General features: G+C 35.0%; 1 protein-coding gene across 1 annotated transcript in view; it reads left to right on the forward strand.

The window, feature by feature from the left end:
* rapgef2a (Rap guanine nucleotide exchange factor 2a) overlaps window positions 1-13,996 on the forward strand; it is a 56,855-nt gene that overhangs the window by 10,266 nt on the left and 32,593 nt on the right. The window lies entirely within an intron of this gene.

Consider the following 13,996-nt stretch of genomic DNA (forward strand, 5'->3'; position numbering starts at 1 on the left):
CATTGTGTAAAAAATGGACTTTGGAACTGATTCGCATTCTTCCGAAACGCATTAGCCCTGCAGTTTCATAACAATGGTTTCATTTCCTCCCTCCTGCCTGTTTTTGTGTAGTAGCGAATCAGCCAATAGTGAATGAGACCCTCCTGAAAGGGCTTTTAGAGGAACCACATGTTGAGTTTAAATGGCTCAGAATCACATGTTCTTTTTAAACAATAAAAACACTTTCACCGTTATCTTTTGCAATACCACAAGACTCAACTTAAAAACCAGTTGATCTTGATAACCCACCGGATACTTGCACTCTAAAGTATGCTGGGTTAAATACACTGGGTTAAATGACTGGGTTGTTTTGACCGAGCGTTTGGGTTAAATGTTAAACCCAACCTTCTGGGTAGTTTTATTGAACTTTTTTTTTTAACATTACTACTTGGCTGGTTTAAAATGAACCCAAAATAGGTTGTAAATGAAAAATCTGAGACGTGAACATTTATAAGCAATTTGAAAAATGTATTTAGTTTATTATTTATTCAACTTATTAATGATTGTTCATTTATTGAACATGTTAATAAATGTTCATTTCCAACCTATTTTGAATTAATTTTAAGCAAGAAATATAGTAATTTCAAGCAATAGTTGAGTTAAATAAAACTTCCCAGAAGGTTAGGTTAAACATTTAGTCCAACGGCTGGGTCAGAACAACCCAATCACTAGGTTTGTCCATTTTTTGTTGTTTTAAACCAGCATTTTTTTAAGTGTATGATATAGATGGCTGCTGCTAGTTAAATAATGCCTAGTTACTATTTTTACTCGTGTCTAGTTAGTTGATGTGGTAAAACACTAGTTACTTTTTTAATTTGTTTGTGTGCGTACCAATATGCATGTAATTTTGCTAGACGATATGACAGTATATAGCTATACTGTTTAGTTTGCGGTATGCAAAATATATCTGATTGGTAATACTAAAGTATAATACACTTAAGAGTAGGAGTGATGTTAATTAGGGTTTTAAACACAATAAGGTGTGAAAAAGAACTGTGAAAAACTGCTTTGCTCTCAGAAAGCATGTGATCATGTATTTAGGTAATGCTTGATGTTTTACATAAAAAACACTGTTTATTAAAGGAGTAGTTCACTTCCAGAACAAAAATTTACAGATAATGTACTCACCCTGTCGTCATCCACAATGTCATTCTTTCTTGTAAAGAATTTTTTTTTTTTTTTTTTTTAGGAAAACATTTCAGGATTTCTCTCCAAATAATGGACTTCTGTGGTGCCCCTGAGTTTCCAAAATGCAGCTTCAAACGGTCTTTAAATAATCCCAGCCAAGGAAGAAGGGTCTTATCTAGAGAAACGATCGGTTAAAAAAAAAAAGTACAATTTTTATACTTTTTAACCCTGAAACGCTTGTCTTGTCTAGCTCTGCGTGAACTCTGTGTGTTCCGTTTCAAGACAGTTAGGGTATGTCGAAAAACATGAAGGTCAAACGGCCTTTACAAAAAATAGGTAAAACAGCGATTGTAGGACGATTTCTTGTTTTTTTGGGAGTTTTTCGACATTCCCTAACTGTCATGAACCGGAACACACAGAGTACACGCAAAGCTAGACAAGACGAGCATTTGAAGTTAAGAAAATTTTCGAAAATAACAGATCACTTTGCTAGATAAGACCCTTCTTCCTCGGCTAGGATCATTTAGAGCCCTTTGAAGCTGCATTTAAACTGCATTTTGGAAATTCAAACCCAGGGGCACCATAGAAGTTCATTATATGGAGAGAAATCCTAAAATGTTTACGAATTTAAAGACATTAACATCTTGGATGACAAGGGAGTGAGTACATTATCTGTAAATATTTTGTTCTGAATGTGAACTAGTCCTTTAAGAAGCAATTCATATTTGATTAATACTCTGAAAATGCAGTGTTTTTGGTTATACACTTGATTATTCAGTTTCTGCAGTATTTCTTACTACATGTTAATGTGCTATGGCAAAAAAAATAATACCAAAAATGGTATAAAATCTAATTAAAATTGCTATATTGAAATGAATACCATTATCATGAAGTCTTGAAAACATTAAACATTTCTTGTACTGTGAAATAAGTTTTTGTTGTTAGTTGTAAGTAGAGCATGAATGTCTGCTTTGGAAGTACACCTCACAGGAAAAAAACACTACTGGAGAGGTTGGAAATGTTTTTATTTGAGTGTGGGGCCAAATTCTCAGCTGTGATCCATTTATTCTTTTCCCAGAACTTTGGTGACATCATTAAGGTCAGTGGTGAACTGAATTGGAGTATTTTTAGTAAAGGACGTTTCCGTTTTTACCCCAGTTAGGCCCATTGAGCGTGTGGAGGGAGTGAGAGTAATTTCTCCGATCCTGACATACGTTTTTCTGTTCCTCTCTCCCTTCATTGAAGTGATGTGTCAGTGCTGATAAGTGCATTGGCACACATTTCTGTCCTAATAATAATGCCTTATCAGCTTTTCCTCTCCTCCTTCTATGTTCTCCTCAATCCTGTGCATTAATCAAAACTGATAAAGGAACTCTTCACTTGTCAAAATGTGGGTACAGAGACGTATTATTACATATTTGAGCAGAACCGTGACTGCAAAATCTACCGTAACCTTTTTATAAATGCATGTTTAGTCAAATTAAAAAGTGGGCTTGTTGCAGGAATGTGAAGGCGGTTGTTTTCATTACTTTGGTTCTGGTATGACAGGCCCTCAGTGTAAGTGTGTGGGATCTTTTTGGATTTTCCAGCGGAATGGCGACTCAAAACAATGCTTTGTTCTCATAAGGAAAAACAATGAAGAGCCTGCCTTGACTTTACTAAACTGCTTGTCTTTCACTGGAGGCGATGAAACGTTTACTTTCTCTTGTGGTTTAGTGTTAGAACATTTTTGCAAGGCCTGCCTATTTCTGTAATTATGTTTTTGGTGTTAGTGGATTTCCTCTTTGATAACCTTAAGGAGTCTGATAGCCGTAAGGATTTTGTGGAGGTTATGGAAAGACATTAACCAGAGCAGTATTGCTTCATAGTTATTATTGCCCGCTGGTGGATGTTTACTTGGAATCAAAAGTAGTTCTAGGGCCATTAAGTGTAATTTCTGTTGGACTCAGGCTGGTTGGGATGCTCAACAAATTGAAATGTGTTCTCTTATTCAAAAATCAACCTACAGTTGAGAGTATTTAACAAATATGTGACCCTGGACCACAAAACCAGTCTTAAGTCGCTGGGGTATATTTGTAGCAATAGCCAAAAATACATTGTATGGGTCAAAATTATTGATTTTTCTTTTATGTCAAAAATCATTAGGAAATTAAGTAAAGATCATGTTACATTAAGATTTTTTGTAAAATTCCTACTGTAAACCTATCAAAATGTAATTTTTGATTAGTAATATGCATTAAGAACTTAATTTGGACAACTTGAAAGGTGATTTTCTCAGTATTTTGATTTTTTTGCACCCTTAGATTCCAGATTTTCAAATAGATGTATCTCGGTCAAATATTGTCCTATCCTAACAAACTATACATCAATAGAAAGCTTATTTATTGAGCTTTCATATGATGTATATATCTCAGTTTGGTCAAATTTAACCTTATGACTGGTTTTGTGGTCCAGGGTCACATATACATATCCAAATGTAGAGAACAAATGTGGTCTGTTGTGTTTTGAATTTAAATGAACAACCATTCCCGTAACACATCTACAGAATAAGCAGTGCTGGTGTGCTTTTAATGGACTAACTGGAATGTGAGTAATTCAGGGTCAGAGGTCAGAATGTAAATTTATGTATTCCTCCTAGACCTAGACGATTGTTTTATTCAGCATTTATATGTGTACATGATGCATATGGATATTTAGTGCATTAACAATGGCCAATTCACCATCTCCGCCAATGTTTTACTCTGTTTATCAGCACGCATTTTCTCATTTGTGGCATTGCTCTTATATCTTTCCTTGACTTGTTCACCCAGCTGGCTATAATGGTTTTCCCCACCTGCTAACCCTGTCACCGAGACACCGGGGTGGGGAGAATTTCACGCTTTGCACAGAATGCGTTGTGAAACTCAGAAACCACACAAACACAGATGCTGGGCAACTGTTAGCTTTTTAGTTTTCTTTTGTACATTTTTAGTTTGCATTTTCACAGGCACTTTCTTAGGAAAACAACTTCGAAGTTATTATGAAGTGTTTGGTTAGTTCCCTTAATAGGAAAACAAAAAATCACATTCTAAACAAGTCATATGTTCACATGACACCTCGTGTTGTGTCATCAAAGATCTCTCAGTGCTAAAAAGGCATTTTGTTCTAGACTATAAAAAAGACGTCAATTATATAATAAGTGGTCGCCATGTTTAGTCTCAGTTACCTCAGTGTTTGCCAATGATACAAAAGAGGACCTGATCAGTCTGACAGAATTAGAACAGAACATTTAATGCAAAGCCAAAAATATGCTACTCTATACTGTTTACAAATCTTCATTATAAGCTAATACGTGACCCTGGACCATATTTGTAGCAAGCAATAGCGAAAAATGTATGGATTATAATCAGGGATGGAAATGAACTTTTTTGTCCACCGGCCAGTGTGTCTGGTGGATTTCAAAATCTACCAGCCACTAAATGTTTTTACCAGCCACTTTGTTTTCAACCGACAATGTGTAGCTGCATTTGAAAATTAATACTACAAGATCTACTATACTTGAGCAGTTTATTTAATCTCAAGTCTCAATAAAATACTGACATTTTTACCAAATTTTTCTATCATGATACAGAGCTATCTTCACAACTACACAACTTATAGCCCACATACTATAACAGCCTAGATGATTTATGTAGTAATAATTATTGATTCTCTTTTGTGCCAAAAATTGTTAGGATATTAAGTAAAGATCATGTTCCCTGAAGATTTCTGACATTTCTTATCATAAATGTATCAAAATGTAATTTTTGATTACTAATATGCATTGCTAAGAACTTCATTTGGACAACTTTAAAGGTGATTTTCTCAGTATTTAGATTAAATCACCCTCAGATTCCAGATTTTCATTTTTATTTTTTTTTCAGTTGTATCTCAGCCAAAACTTCCTTAACAAACCATACACCAATGGAAAGCTTGAAATGACTGGTTTTGTGGTCCAGGATCACATAGATGTTGCAATTAATTGTCCCTTTATGAAAAGTCAGACACTAACCATGGTACTTTGTAAATACCATAGTTCATAGATGTGGCAGTCATTCAGGATTATGGTTTATAGTACTCCAAAGCATTTCAGAGAACTATGGTGTAAAATGATAAATGTCCTAAAAAGAAAATGGTATTTCCATGGTGCTTTTTCATACTTATCCATGGTATACGGCGGTAATGTTTTGTTTTTACATACTAATATGTTGTGTTTGTGTGTTAATAATAGTATTTGCATCTGATTAACACTAATATAATAATAGTCATTGACTCATTGCTAATTTGTGTGATCAGTGACTCACGGTTAGTTAGAATTGTTCACATAGCTTTACTATTATGTACCTTTACACAGAACCGTGGGAGAATTGAAAGGAAAGTGGGTGTAAACTTTCTTTCTCTGCAGATTATGTTGGGTTGTTTGATTTTGAGGTGGCTGTGTGAATAACAACCCTTTTTATGTGGGAAAGAAAGGAGGAAAGACTGTAATTAATGTAGAGGAACATTGGCACATTTCAGTAGTTGATACTGAGAACTTTATTAAAGGTATCGACTGAAAGAGGGTACTGATACTGATGTTCTCAACTACACAAATGACAATAAGACTAAATGCGGAAATATGTGGTGTTTTTTTGTGTAGTACCAGTAATTGGGCTTTTAGTTTTCAGATAGAGGAGGTGTGGTGCAAAACCTTTGGACTGAAAAATTTCTACAAAGTTAAGATCTCTGAGGAGAAAGGAAGCTCTAGGGTTCCTTAAGAATGGAAAGTAAAAGTCTTTTTGTGGATTTTCATTTTAATCTGTAAATCGATCTGATTTTGAACCTGTTAGTACGAGAAGGTAGTTGGAAGTGCTGAAATGCATCTCAGTGGCACATGGGGCAAACAGAAAACAGAAGGTAGTTGAGTTTCCCAGAAGAATTGTTGTTTGAGTGTTCCCACAGTCATTGAGTTTAACTTATTTATTTATTTTTGAGGCCTGGAAAGTAGGGTTGGGTCGATAGACGATGCCATCGTCCATCGCCGATGTCCGATAGGCATCGCGATGCTGAGCCGGCATCGCGATCCATCGCCCCGCCCCCGCCGCAGCAGCAACCCACTCGCGAAAAACGCACACTCCAAACGAATTACACGAACTAGTTCGTTTACATTAATAAATGAGGCAGAAAAAGTGATTGACAGGTGGTAATTTGTGTGTAACTTTTCTTTATTTATTTATGTTTGGTTTAGGGCTGCAACTAACGATTCTATTCATAATAAAGAAAAAAAAATCTGAAGAAAAACACACTATAACAAGCATAAAATACAGTGTTTCTGCTATTTATTCTGCCGTGGCTGTGTTTAGTGTCCCGCCAACAGCAGCAGCATCAGCAGCAGCGCAAGTGCCTCCAGCAGAGTTCCGCGTTCAAATGCACGCAGTAGTGTTAAGCTGGTCGCAAAGCCCCATGAATGAAAGAGTTTTTTTTTTTTTTAATTTGAATTATTTCGTTTTATAGTAGTTAAGTAATAGTTTATAGTAAATTATACTCTTACCTTTATGAGCAAAATTAAGTTTCACATGGCGCCTCCATGTCGTGCAAATGCGCTTCAGCTTTTAGCCTAGGCTACTCTCCGCACAAATGATTAGATATGCGCCTATTAGTAGGATTTATCTAGGTTAAACGAATAAACTAATATTGTGATATGCTTTAAGTTTTTTTTTTTTTATATCTATGGATTTTAAATTGTGATGACTTGAGAAGGCTTGACCATTTAACCGCTTGGTCGTTACTTTAAAAAACAAAAACTTGAATTTTACAAACAAAACGTGTTCCAAATATATTTCTAAATTAACTTTATAAACTAAAGAACGAAAATAAATGTCATTACTTCGCTATTAAAAACAGCAGCTGTGCAATGTGGAAGAGAAAGAGAAAGACAGGTTCCAGTCGGACTCGGGCCAGTAATTCCGATGAGGTGTCGAGGTTGTTAGGAATTTTTTGCAACGAATGTCTGTTTAATAGCCTATTTAACACTTATTTAGGCTACTTTCTTATTTAAATGTATTAATTATTTGATGCTTTAGCCTCATTTATTTTGATATATATAAAAACACCGCGCCACCTGCGCTAGTTGGTCCATTACCATGCACCGCGGTGGTAAAAAAAATGGGATTTTAAATCTAAATTTAACATTCAACGACAGATGTTTCAGCACAATGAATGTTTTTGCGCTGAGGATTAATTGTCTATTGTCTCCCTGTCTGTAGGGATGTTAACCGATGACCGTTTGACCGGTGGTTGACCGTATCAACGTTAACCGGTCAAAGTTGTCGGTAGTCGGTTAAAAAAAAAAGTGCCGGTGCGTCTTTTACGCATTCTGAAGGTGCCTGTTTTATCCATTGGTTTTATCATGTTGCAGTCTATTAGGCAACATTCCGCATAAGATGGGCTTAGATTTGGAAATACATTACATCTACATTTCAGTGGTAACCGATAAGGTGATGATGATCATCATCTTTCTTTATTATGGTTAGCATAGTCTCGCGTAGCCAGACCTTCAGACTGACGTTCCGTGGGCGTGACGTCTGAGGCTGAGACAATGGTTAGCACTACCTCAACTAAAGCGGCGTCTCTTCGGAGCTGTCATTTTCTTAAATGAGCCGTGGCAATGTTTCAAATGAGCTTCTAACCAAAACAAACGTCTTTATTTTCAAAGCGATCACCTTGTACCCAAACCATTTGAAACTAAGGAGCCATTTGTCCTACGATTACATACAACAAGCTCTTCGGCGCCGCGTTTGCGGGACTCATGTTTCGCGCTGTAGTGGATTTAAAAAAAGTGACGTGAGTGGCAGTGTGTGTGTGTGTGTGTGTGTGTGTGTGTGTGTGTGTGTGTGCGGGAGGCAGAGCGGCAGAGAGATGCGACAGAGTTGCGAGATTGCAGGCGCGGCTCGAAATGGCTGTTATTTCAAATAGCGTACCATATTAAACTAATCGGTTAACCGGTTTCAACCGGCTAATGAGGCTCGGTGGAAATTTTTTAGTTTTCGCCATCCCTAGTTCCGGATGTTTGACGCTCATTCAGTAAAGATTTAAACTTAACACAGACTGTCAGAATGAACTTTTATGCATAAATGGAAATGGATTTTATCGATTAGTTGTTGCAGCCCTAGTTTGGTTATGGGTAAAACAAAGACCATGCGGGTCAGGTAGTGGAAATGGTAGGTTACAATTAATTAATTCGCCGCATTTGACGACGATGCCATCGTCCATCGCGATGTTTCCCATTAGACATCGTACGATGGCGAATTGGTCGACATCGCCCAACCCTACTGGAATGTCACAGATATTAAAATTTAAAACCATGTAAATGTTGTAGGGCTGGGCGATTCTTTCAATTTTTTCCGATTAATTCGAATTTGTGTTTTAAGACGATAACAATTTTTATAAAATCGAGGTATCGCGATTTTTTTTTTTTAATAAAAATATTAGATACATTGTAATTGAACCAACGGCAGAATAATTAATGGCGCGCCTAATTAACAGCTGTATTCAGAACGGAAAACAAATAACGCGTTCTGGTAAAATAACGCGAGTCACTAAGGGGACATGATTAGCTGCTTGTTAGCAAGTTAGCCTGTTACATTACAGTACATACAATTTCACTTACCACATAAACAGAGTAGAGAGATGATTGAAGACAATGGCGAATTATTTGCATATCAGGGCTCTAGAGTGCGACCTAATTTCTCAATGGTGCGACTAAAAAGAATCTTAGGTAGCACCGGAGCGACCAGCAGTTCAAGGGCAACAAAATAAAAACTACTGAGTACGACTTTGAAAAAATATTTAGGAACACCATGTGCGACTTCTTCAAAGGTTTCTATGTATTTTGCACTTTGACAAATGTATCTCAAGTGTAGAGAGTGTAAATAAGAGACTGAATGGGCAGTAGCTTCGTTTATTATAGTTTGTAAACGAGATATTGATTTATTATAACAGTTAAATAAACAAGAAGTTATTATTAAGTGACTTACATTGTCTGACTATAACACTATTGCCTGATTTTGCTCTATTTCGTGTCATAAGTGGTCTGAAACAAGTCACAGCTGAGCCGCTGCGCATCTCCACTTCGTTTATGAATGAACATGCGTTTTTAAACAAATCTAGTGAAATGATTCAGTTTCCCATTCATAAAGAGTCACTTGCTTTATTCCTGAATGAACCATCCGTTCGAACGAATCAAATGAATTATATGATTCGGTAATTAAATCAGTGTCTTGCCACCACCTGCTGGCAGATCGTTTCAGTTATTTAAATCATTTAATATTTCTGTGTTCAAAATTGTATATTTTTTTATACGATGTAAGTGCAAGAGAAAAGCATGGATATATATATTTTCCCCCCATCTCATATTTATTTGTCTTACAAACATTTACTGTGTCTGGTATGGTAAGAATGGGGCCTGGTGGAAAGGGATCACTGATGCAGTTGCAATGTATATTGCAAAATATATGGTGCCCATATATATTGTGGAAAAGCTGGGGTTTCTTTACATGCTAAAAGTAGTAGGGGGGAAAGAATCGATTTAAATCGTAAATTGGATTTTTTTGTGAAAAAATCGAGGATTTTATTTTTTGGCCATATCGCCCAGCCCTAAAATGTTGAATATGTTTTGTAGCTTTTAATATTTAATAAACTCAGTATTGGAGTTGAGTAAAGTGAATTTAGCTTACAGGGAAATTAATAATGTACTATTTGTAAGCAAAATTGTTCAGCTGATTTTTAGTCAATAAATAGTTCAACTGATTTTTAGATTGGTCTGAATACTTTAGGATATGAATCTGAATTTGATTGAATTCGAACCATTAAGTTATTCCAAACAATTGAAATAGTGCAAATTTTATTGTCTAACAGTCATTTTCAGATTTAGTCAGAGATCATCTGATAATCAGGGCTAGTTTATGGATTTGAAACTTCTGATGCCAGGCTGTGAGAGAATGGAACAGTAACTGTTGGTATGTTATTGAAAAAGGAACTGGAACTCGGTTACACTGACATAATTAGCCTGAAGTTTCCATTGTTTCAAAAAATGTGTAAATGAAATTGAAAGTGCATGTCATGTTTTTAAATGTGCTAACATGCCAACATGTGTGCAAGTAAGTATTTTCAAGATTTGATTCAGTGATCCAGTGACCAGGTCTTCTACAACTAACTGAAATGTGACCTTGCTCTCTTGACTCAGAGGACTCAGTCCATTGCCATAATCAGAACTCTATGTGCGTGTCTGTCTCTCAAAGAGGAAATGCCATAGTCCAAGAATAAACATTCCTGCCCTTCTACTCAAATCGACCAATTGCAGACCACAGCACACCGCCCCTGAATGGAACCCATTGGGCAGTTTGAATTTAGTTTCATTTGACTAGTGAGTGTAGATGAGAGGGATGGATGGATTGGGTTGGAGGGGAGTCAAAGAACATGAGAAAGGTTGTTGGAATGTCAGAAGGAAAGGGTGACGCCTCTGATGTCCCATTTAAGTGAGTTTACTGTGGAGAGCTGATGGTACGGTTATTTGTGTGGAAGTTGTAGCCTCTAAAGGTCTCCACACTTCACTTCACACAAACTCTGACCATACTGAAATTTAAAATTATATTTAAATCTAGAAATAAGCAGTTTTAGAATTTTTAGAAATTTAAAATAATTAAACATTGTGGTATAAAGTTCATGCTAATATAGTTGTCAACATTTGAAGTAGATCAAAACCTAATATCAAAGTTGTCCTAAAAGTAAAACAATACCTGTTCTTAGGACAACTTAGATTTTTTTTAATCCACTTCAAATGTTGACTACTGTATATATGTTTTCTTTACTTTATATTATATTATATTATATTTGGACCTCATTGTATGTAAAAAAATGTTTTGTGTGTGTATGAGTATCAAGCTGTCGTCATAACCTCAGCATATAGCCAATATGATCTCATCACGTTAGGGAAATGTTGACCTTATATGAAATCACAGGAAATGCTTAGTTGGTGACACTAAACCTGTGTCAACAGGAATTCATGACTGGCCCTTTAAGAATGTGTTAAGCAAGTTAAGATGTTGGTAAATCAAGCTAGAAATTAAGGCTTGTGCCAAGAATACATGTTTTCGCAGGTCTGTTAGTGCTTTCAAAAATATCTATATGTTGATACATATCAACACTATATATTTTTTTGCACATTTTTACACTTGAATTATCTCTGTGAATTGTCGGTTATGTCTTAAGGGAACAAACAACTAAGGAAGAAATCACATGTGTATTATTATTATTATTAGATACATTCGGTCTTAAAGTGACAGATAATGTCATTCAAACAACAAAGGACAGAGGGAAAATCATTGTTAGACTTGCTTAAAAAACGTATTACTTATTAAACTTATTGTGGTCTTTTCTTCTTACCAAGCCTGCAATTATTTGATCCAAAGCACATGTTTTTTAAATGTTTTCCATTTTGATTATATTTTAAAATGCAATTTATTCATATGATCGAAGCTAAATTTTCAGCATCATTACTCCAGTCTTCAGAGTCACATGATCCTTTAAAAATCATTATGATATGCTGATTTGCTGTTCAAGAAACATTATTATTATTATTATTATTATTATTATTATTATTATTATTATTATCCATATTTAAAACAGGATTCTTTGATGAATAGAAAGATCAAAAGATGAGCATTTATCTGAAATAAAAAGCTTTTGTAGCATAATACACTATACTGTTCAAAAGCTTGGAGTCAGTGTTTTGTTTTTGTGTCTTTTTTTTAAGATAAATGCTGTTCTTCTGAATGTTCTATTCATCAAAGAAACATGAAAAAAAATCTACTCAGCTGTTTTAAACATAATCAGAATATTAGAATGATTTCTGAAGGACCATGTGACTGATGAGTCATGATGCTGAAAATTCAGCTTTAAAATCATTCATTTAAAATACATTTTAAAATATATTCAAATAGAAAACCATTACACATTCTAAAAAAAATGAAGGTTCCAAAAGGGTGTTTTTGCTATGATGCCGTAGAAGAACCATTTTGGTTTCCTAAAGGAACTTTTAGTGAACAGTCTGTAAAAGAACCATTTAAAAAAAATAAAAAATTAAATTCTGAAGAAGCTTTTTGGACTATAAAGAACCTTTTCTGCATTTGAAAGGTTCCATGGATGTTCAAGGTTCTTCTTGGAACCATCGATGCCAATAAAGAACCTTTATTTTTAAGAGTGTACTTTAAATAGTAAAAAATATTTCAAAATTGTACCGTTTTTGCTGTACTTTGGAACAAATAAATGCAGGCTTGGTAAGCAGAAGAGCTGTCTTTAAAAAACATTAAACGTTTTACTTTTAAAAAAACTTTTGACTGGTAGAGAATTTATTGCTGGCATTGATTGTAATTTGTTTCTTATTTCATTACTTGCCTATGTTTGATAATCTATAATAATGTTTAAACTTTGTATAAAGTATGCTAGTCATTTTTTCTGTAATATGTAAATTGCCATTGAGCCTTGCTTGAGGGATTAACTCTCGCAAATGAAAAAATTAAGACAGTAATTTTACTGCAGTAAACTAAAATAATATAATTCTAAAATATTATTTTTTATTTTAAAGTGCAGTTGGCTTTCTAAGTTGTTTGGCTTTCTAAAATGTGAATTTGATGTGGACGGAGACAGTATCCCAACAAAGAAGGCACCAGATTGACTTGCATTTAAGTTTAAAATGTACAAAATTTGTGTGTTTTTTTTTATTTTTTTTATTTTTTATACAGTTTCCTGTTGAAGTTAGAAATCCATGTATTGTTTCAACTCTAGTTTGTAGTTACTTTTTAGTTCCTGTTATGAAAATTCATTTGGGTCTTTGAAGGTGCTTGTACTCGGCTTGAGGTTTTTCCGTCTCGCTGTTTTCTCGCGTTGCAGAAGTGTGAAATAAGGGGTTTCTATATTAGCACTAATGTGGTTGTATCTGCTGTGTAGCTCTTTCATCTTCCTGATACTCAATACGCTCTTGCATAATAGGTTCATATAACCTCAGTGAAAAGAATGATTGTTCAGCTGCATGAACTGAACAGTCTTTAAGCATGAAATGATTTCTCACCAGATTTTCCTAATCTGTAATTTGCTTACAAAAACATCTATAGACAACAAGCATATTTGAGGAACGTGTCTATTAGACCAGAAGCACATATAACAAAGAGTGAGTAATGACTAATGCGTTGCAAACACACAGTCCTGTTTTGTAATTAACATTGCATTACTCTGGCAGTAGCCAACATCAGTAACTCTTAAATGTTATTGCCACTAAACTAAAAGTGGTGCTTTTTAGGTAGCTAGCTTTGGACATTTTTAAGATTTGCTGCGCTGAGTTTTTGGCCAACTTATGAATTACCAATGGCATTTTATTTGACATCAGACATTTGGTGAATGTTTAACAAGTTTTTATGATATCCGAAAAGGTAGACACTTGCTAGGTTGTGATACACATCTATATTGTCTTTTATTTTATCAAAAGAGGAACCGAATAATGACAGAAGTGGAGAGGGAAAAACAGAAGTGAGGGAAAATAAAGAGACCTGAAAGTGAAGGAGTGAATGATGGAGTATCTGTAAACATTCCATTCTTGTTAAACTCTAATTACGTAATGTAAGGTGGGTGGAGTTAAATATTGATTAAGTGGGTTGTGCATACAGTGTGTTTGGTATATAATGTGTATTTATTATTTGTGTATATATTCACACATATAGGGCACCTCCTTCTGGTGGTTTGGTGTACATACAGGCAGGTTTTAAATGACTTGTGAGGA

Source organism: Garra rufa, chromosome 6, assembly GCF_049309525.1.
Source record: "Garra rufa chromosome 6, GarRuf1.0, whole genome shotgun sequence".
Taxonomy (NCBI): Eukaryota; Metazoa; Chordata; class Actinopteri; order Cypriniformes; family Cyprinidae; genus Garra; species Garra rufa.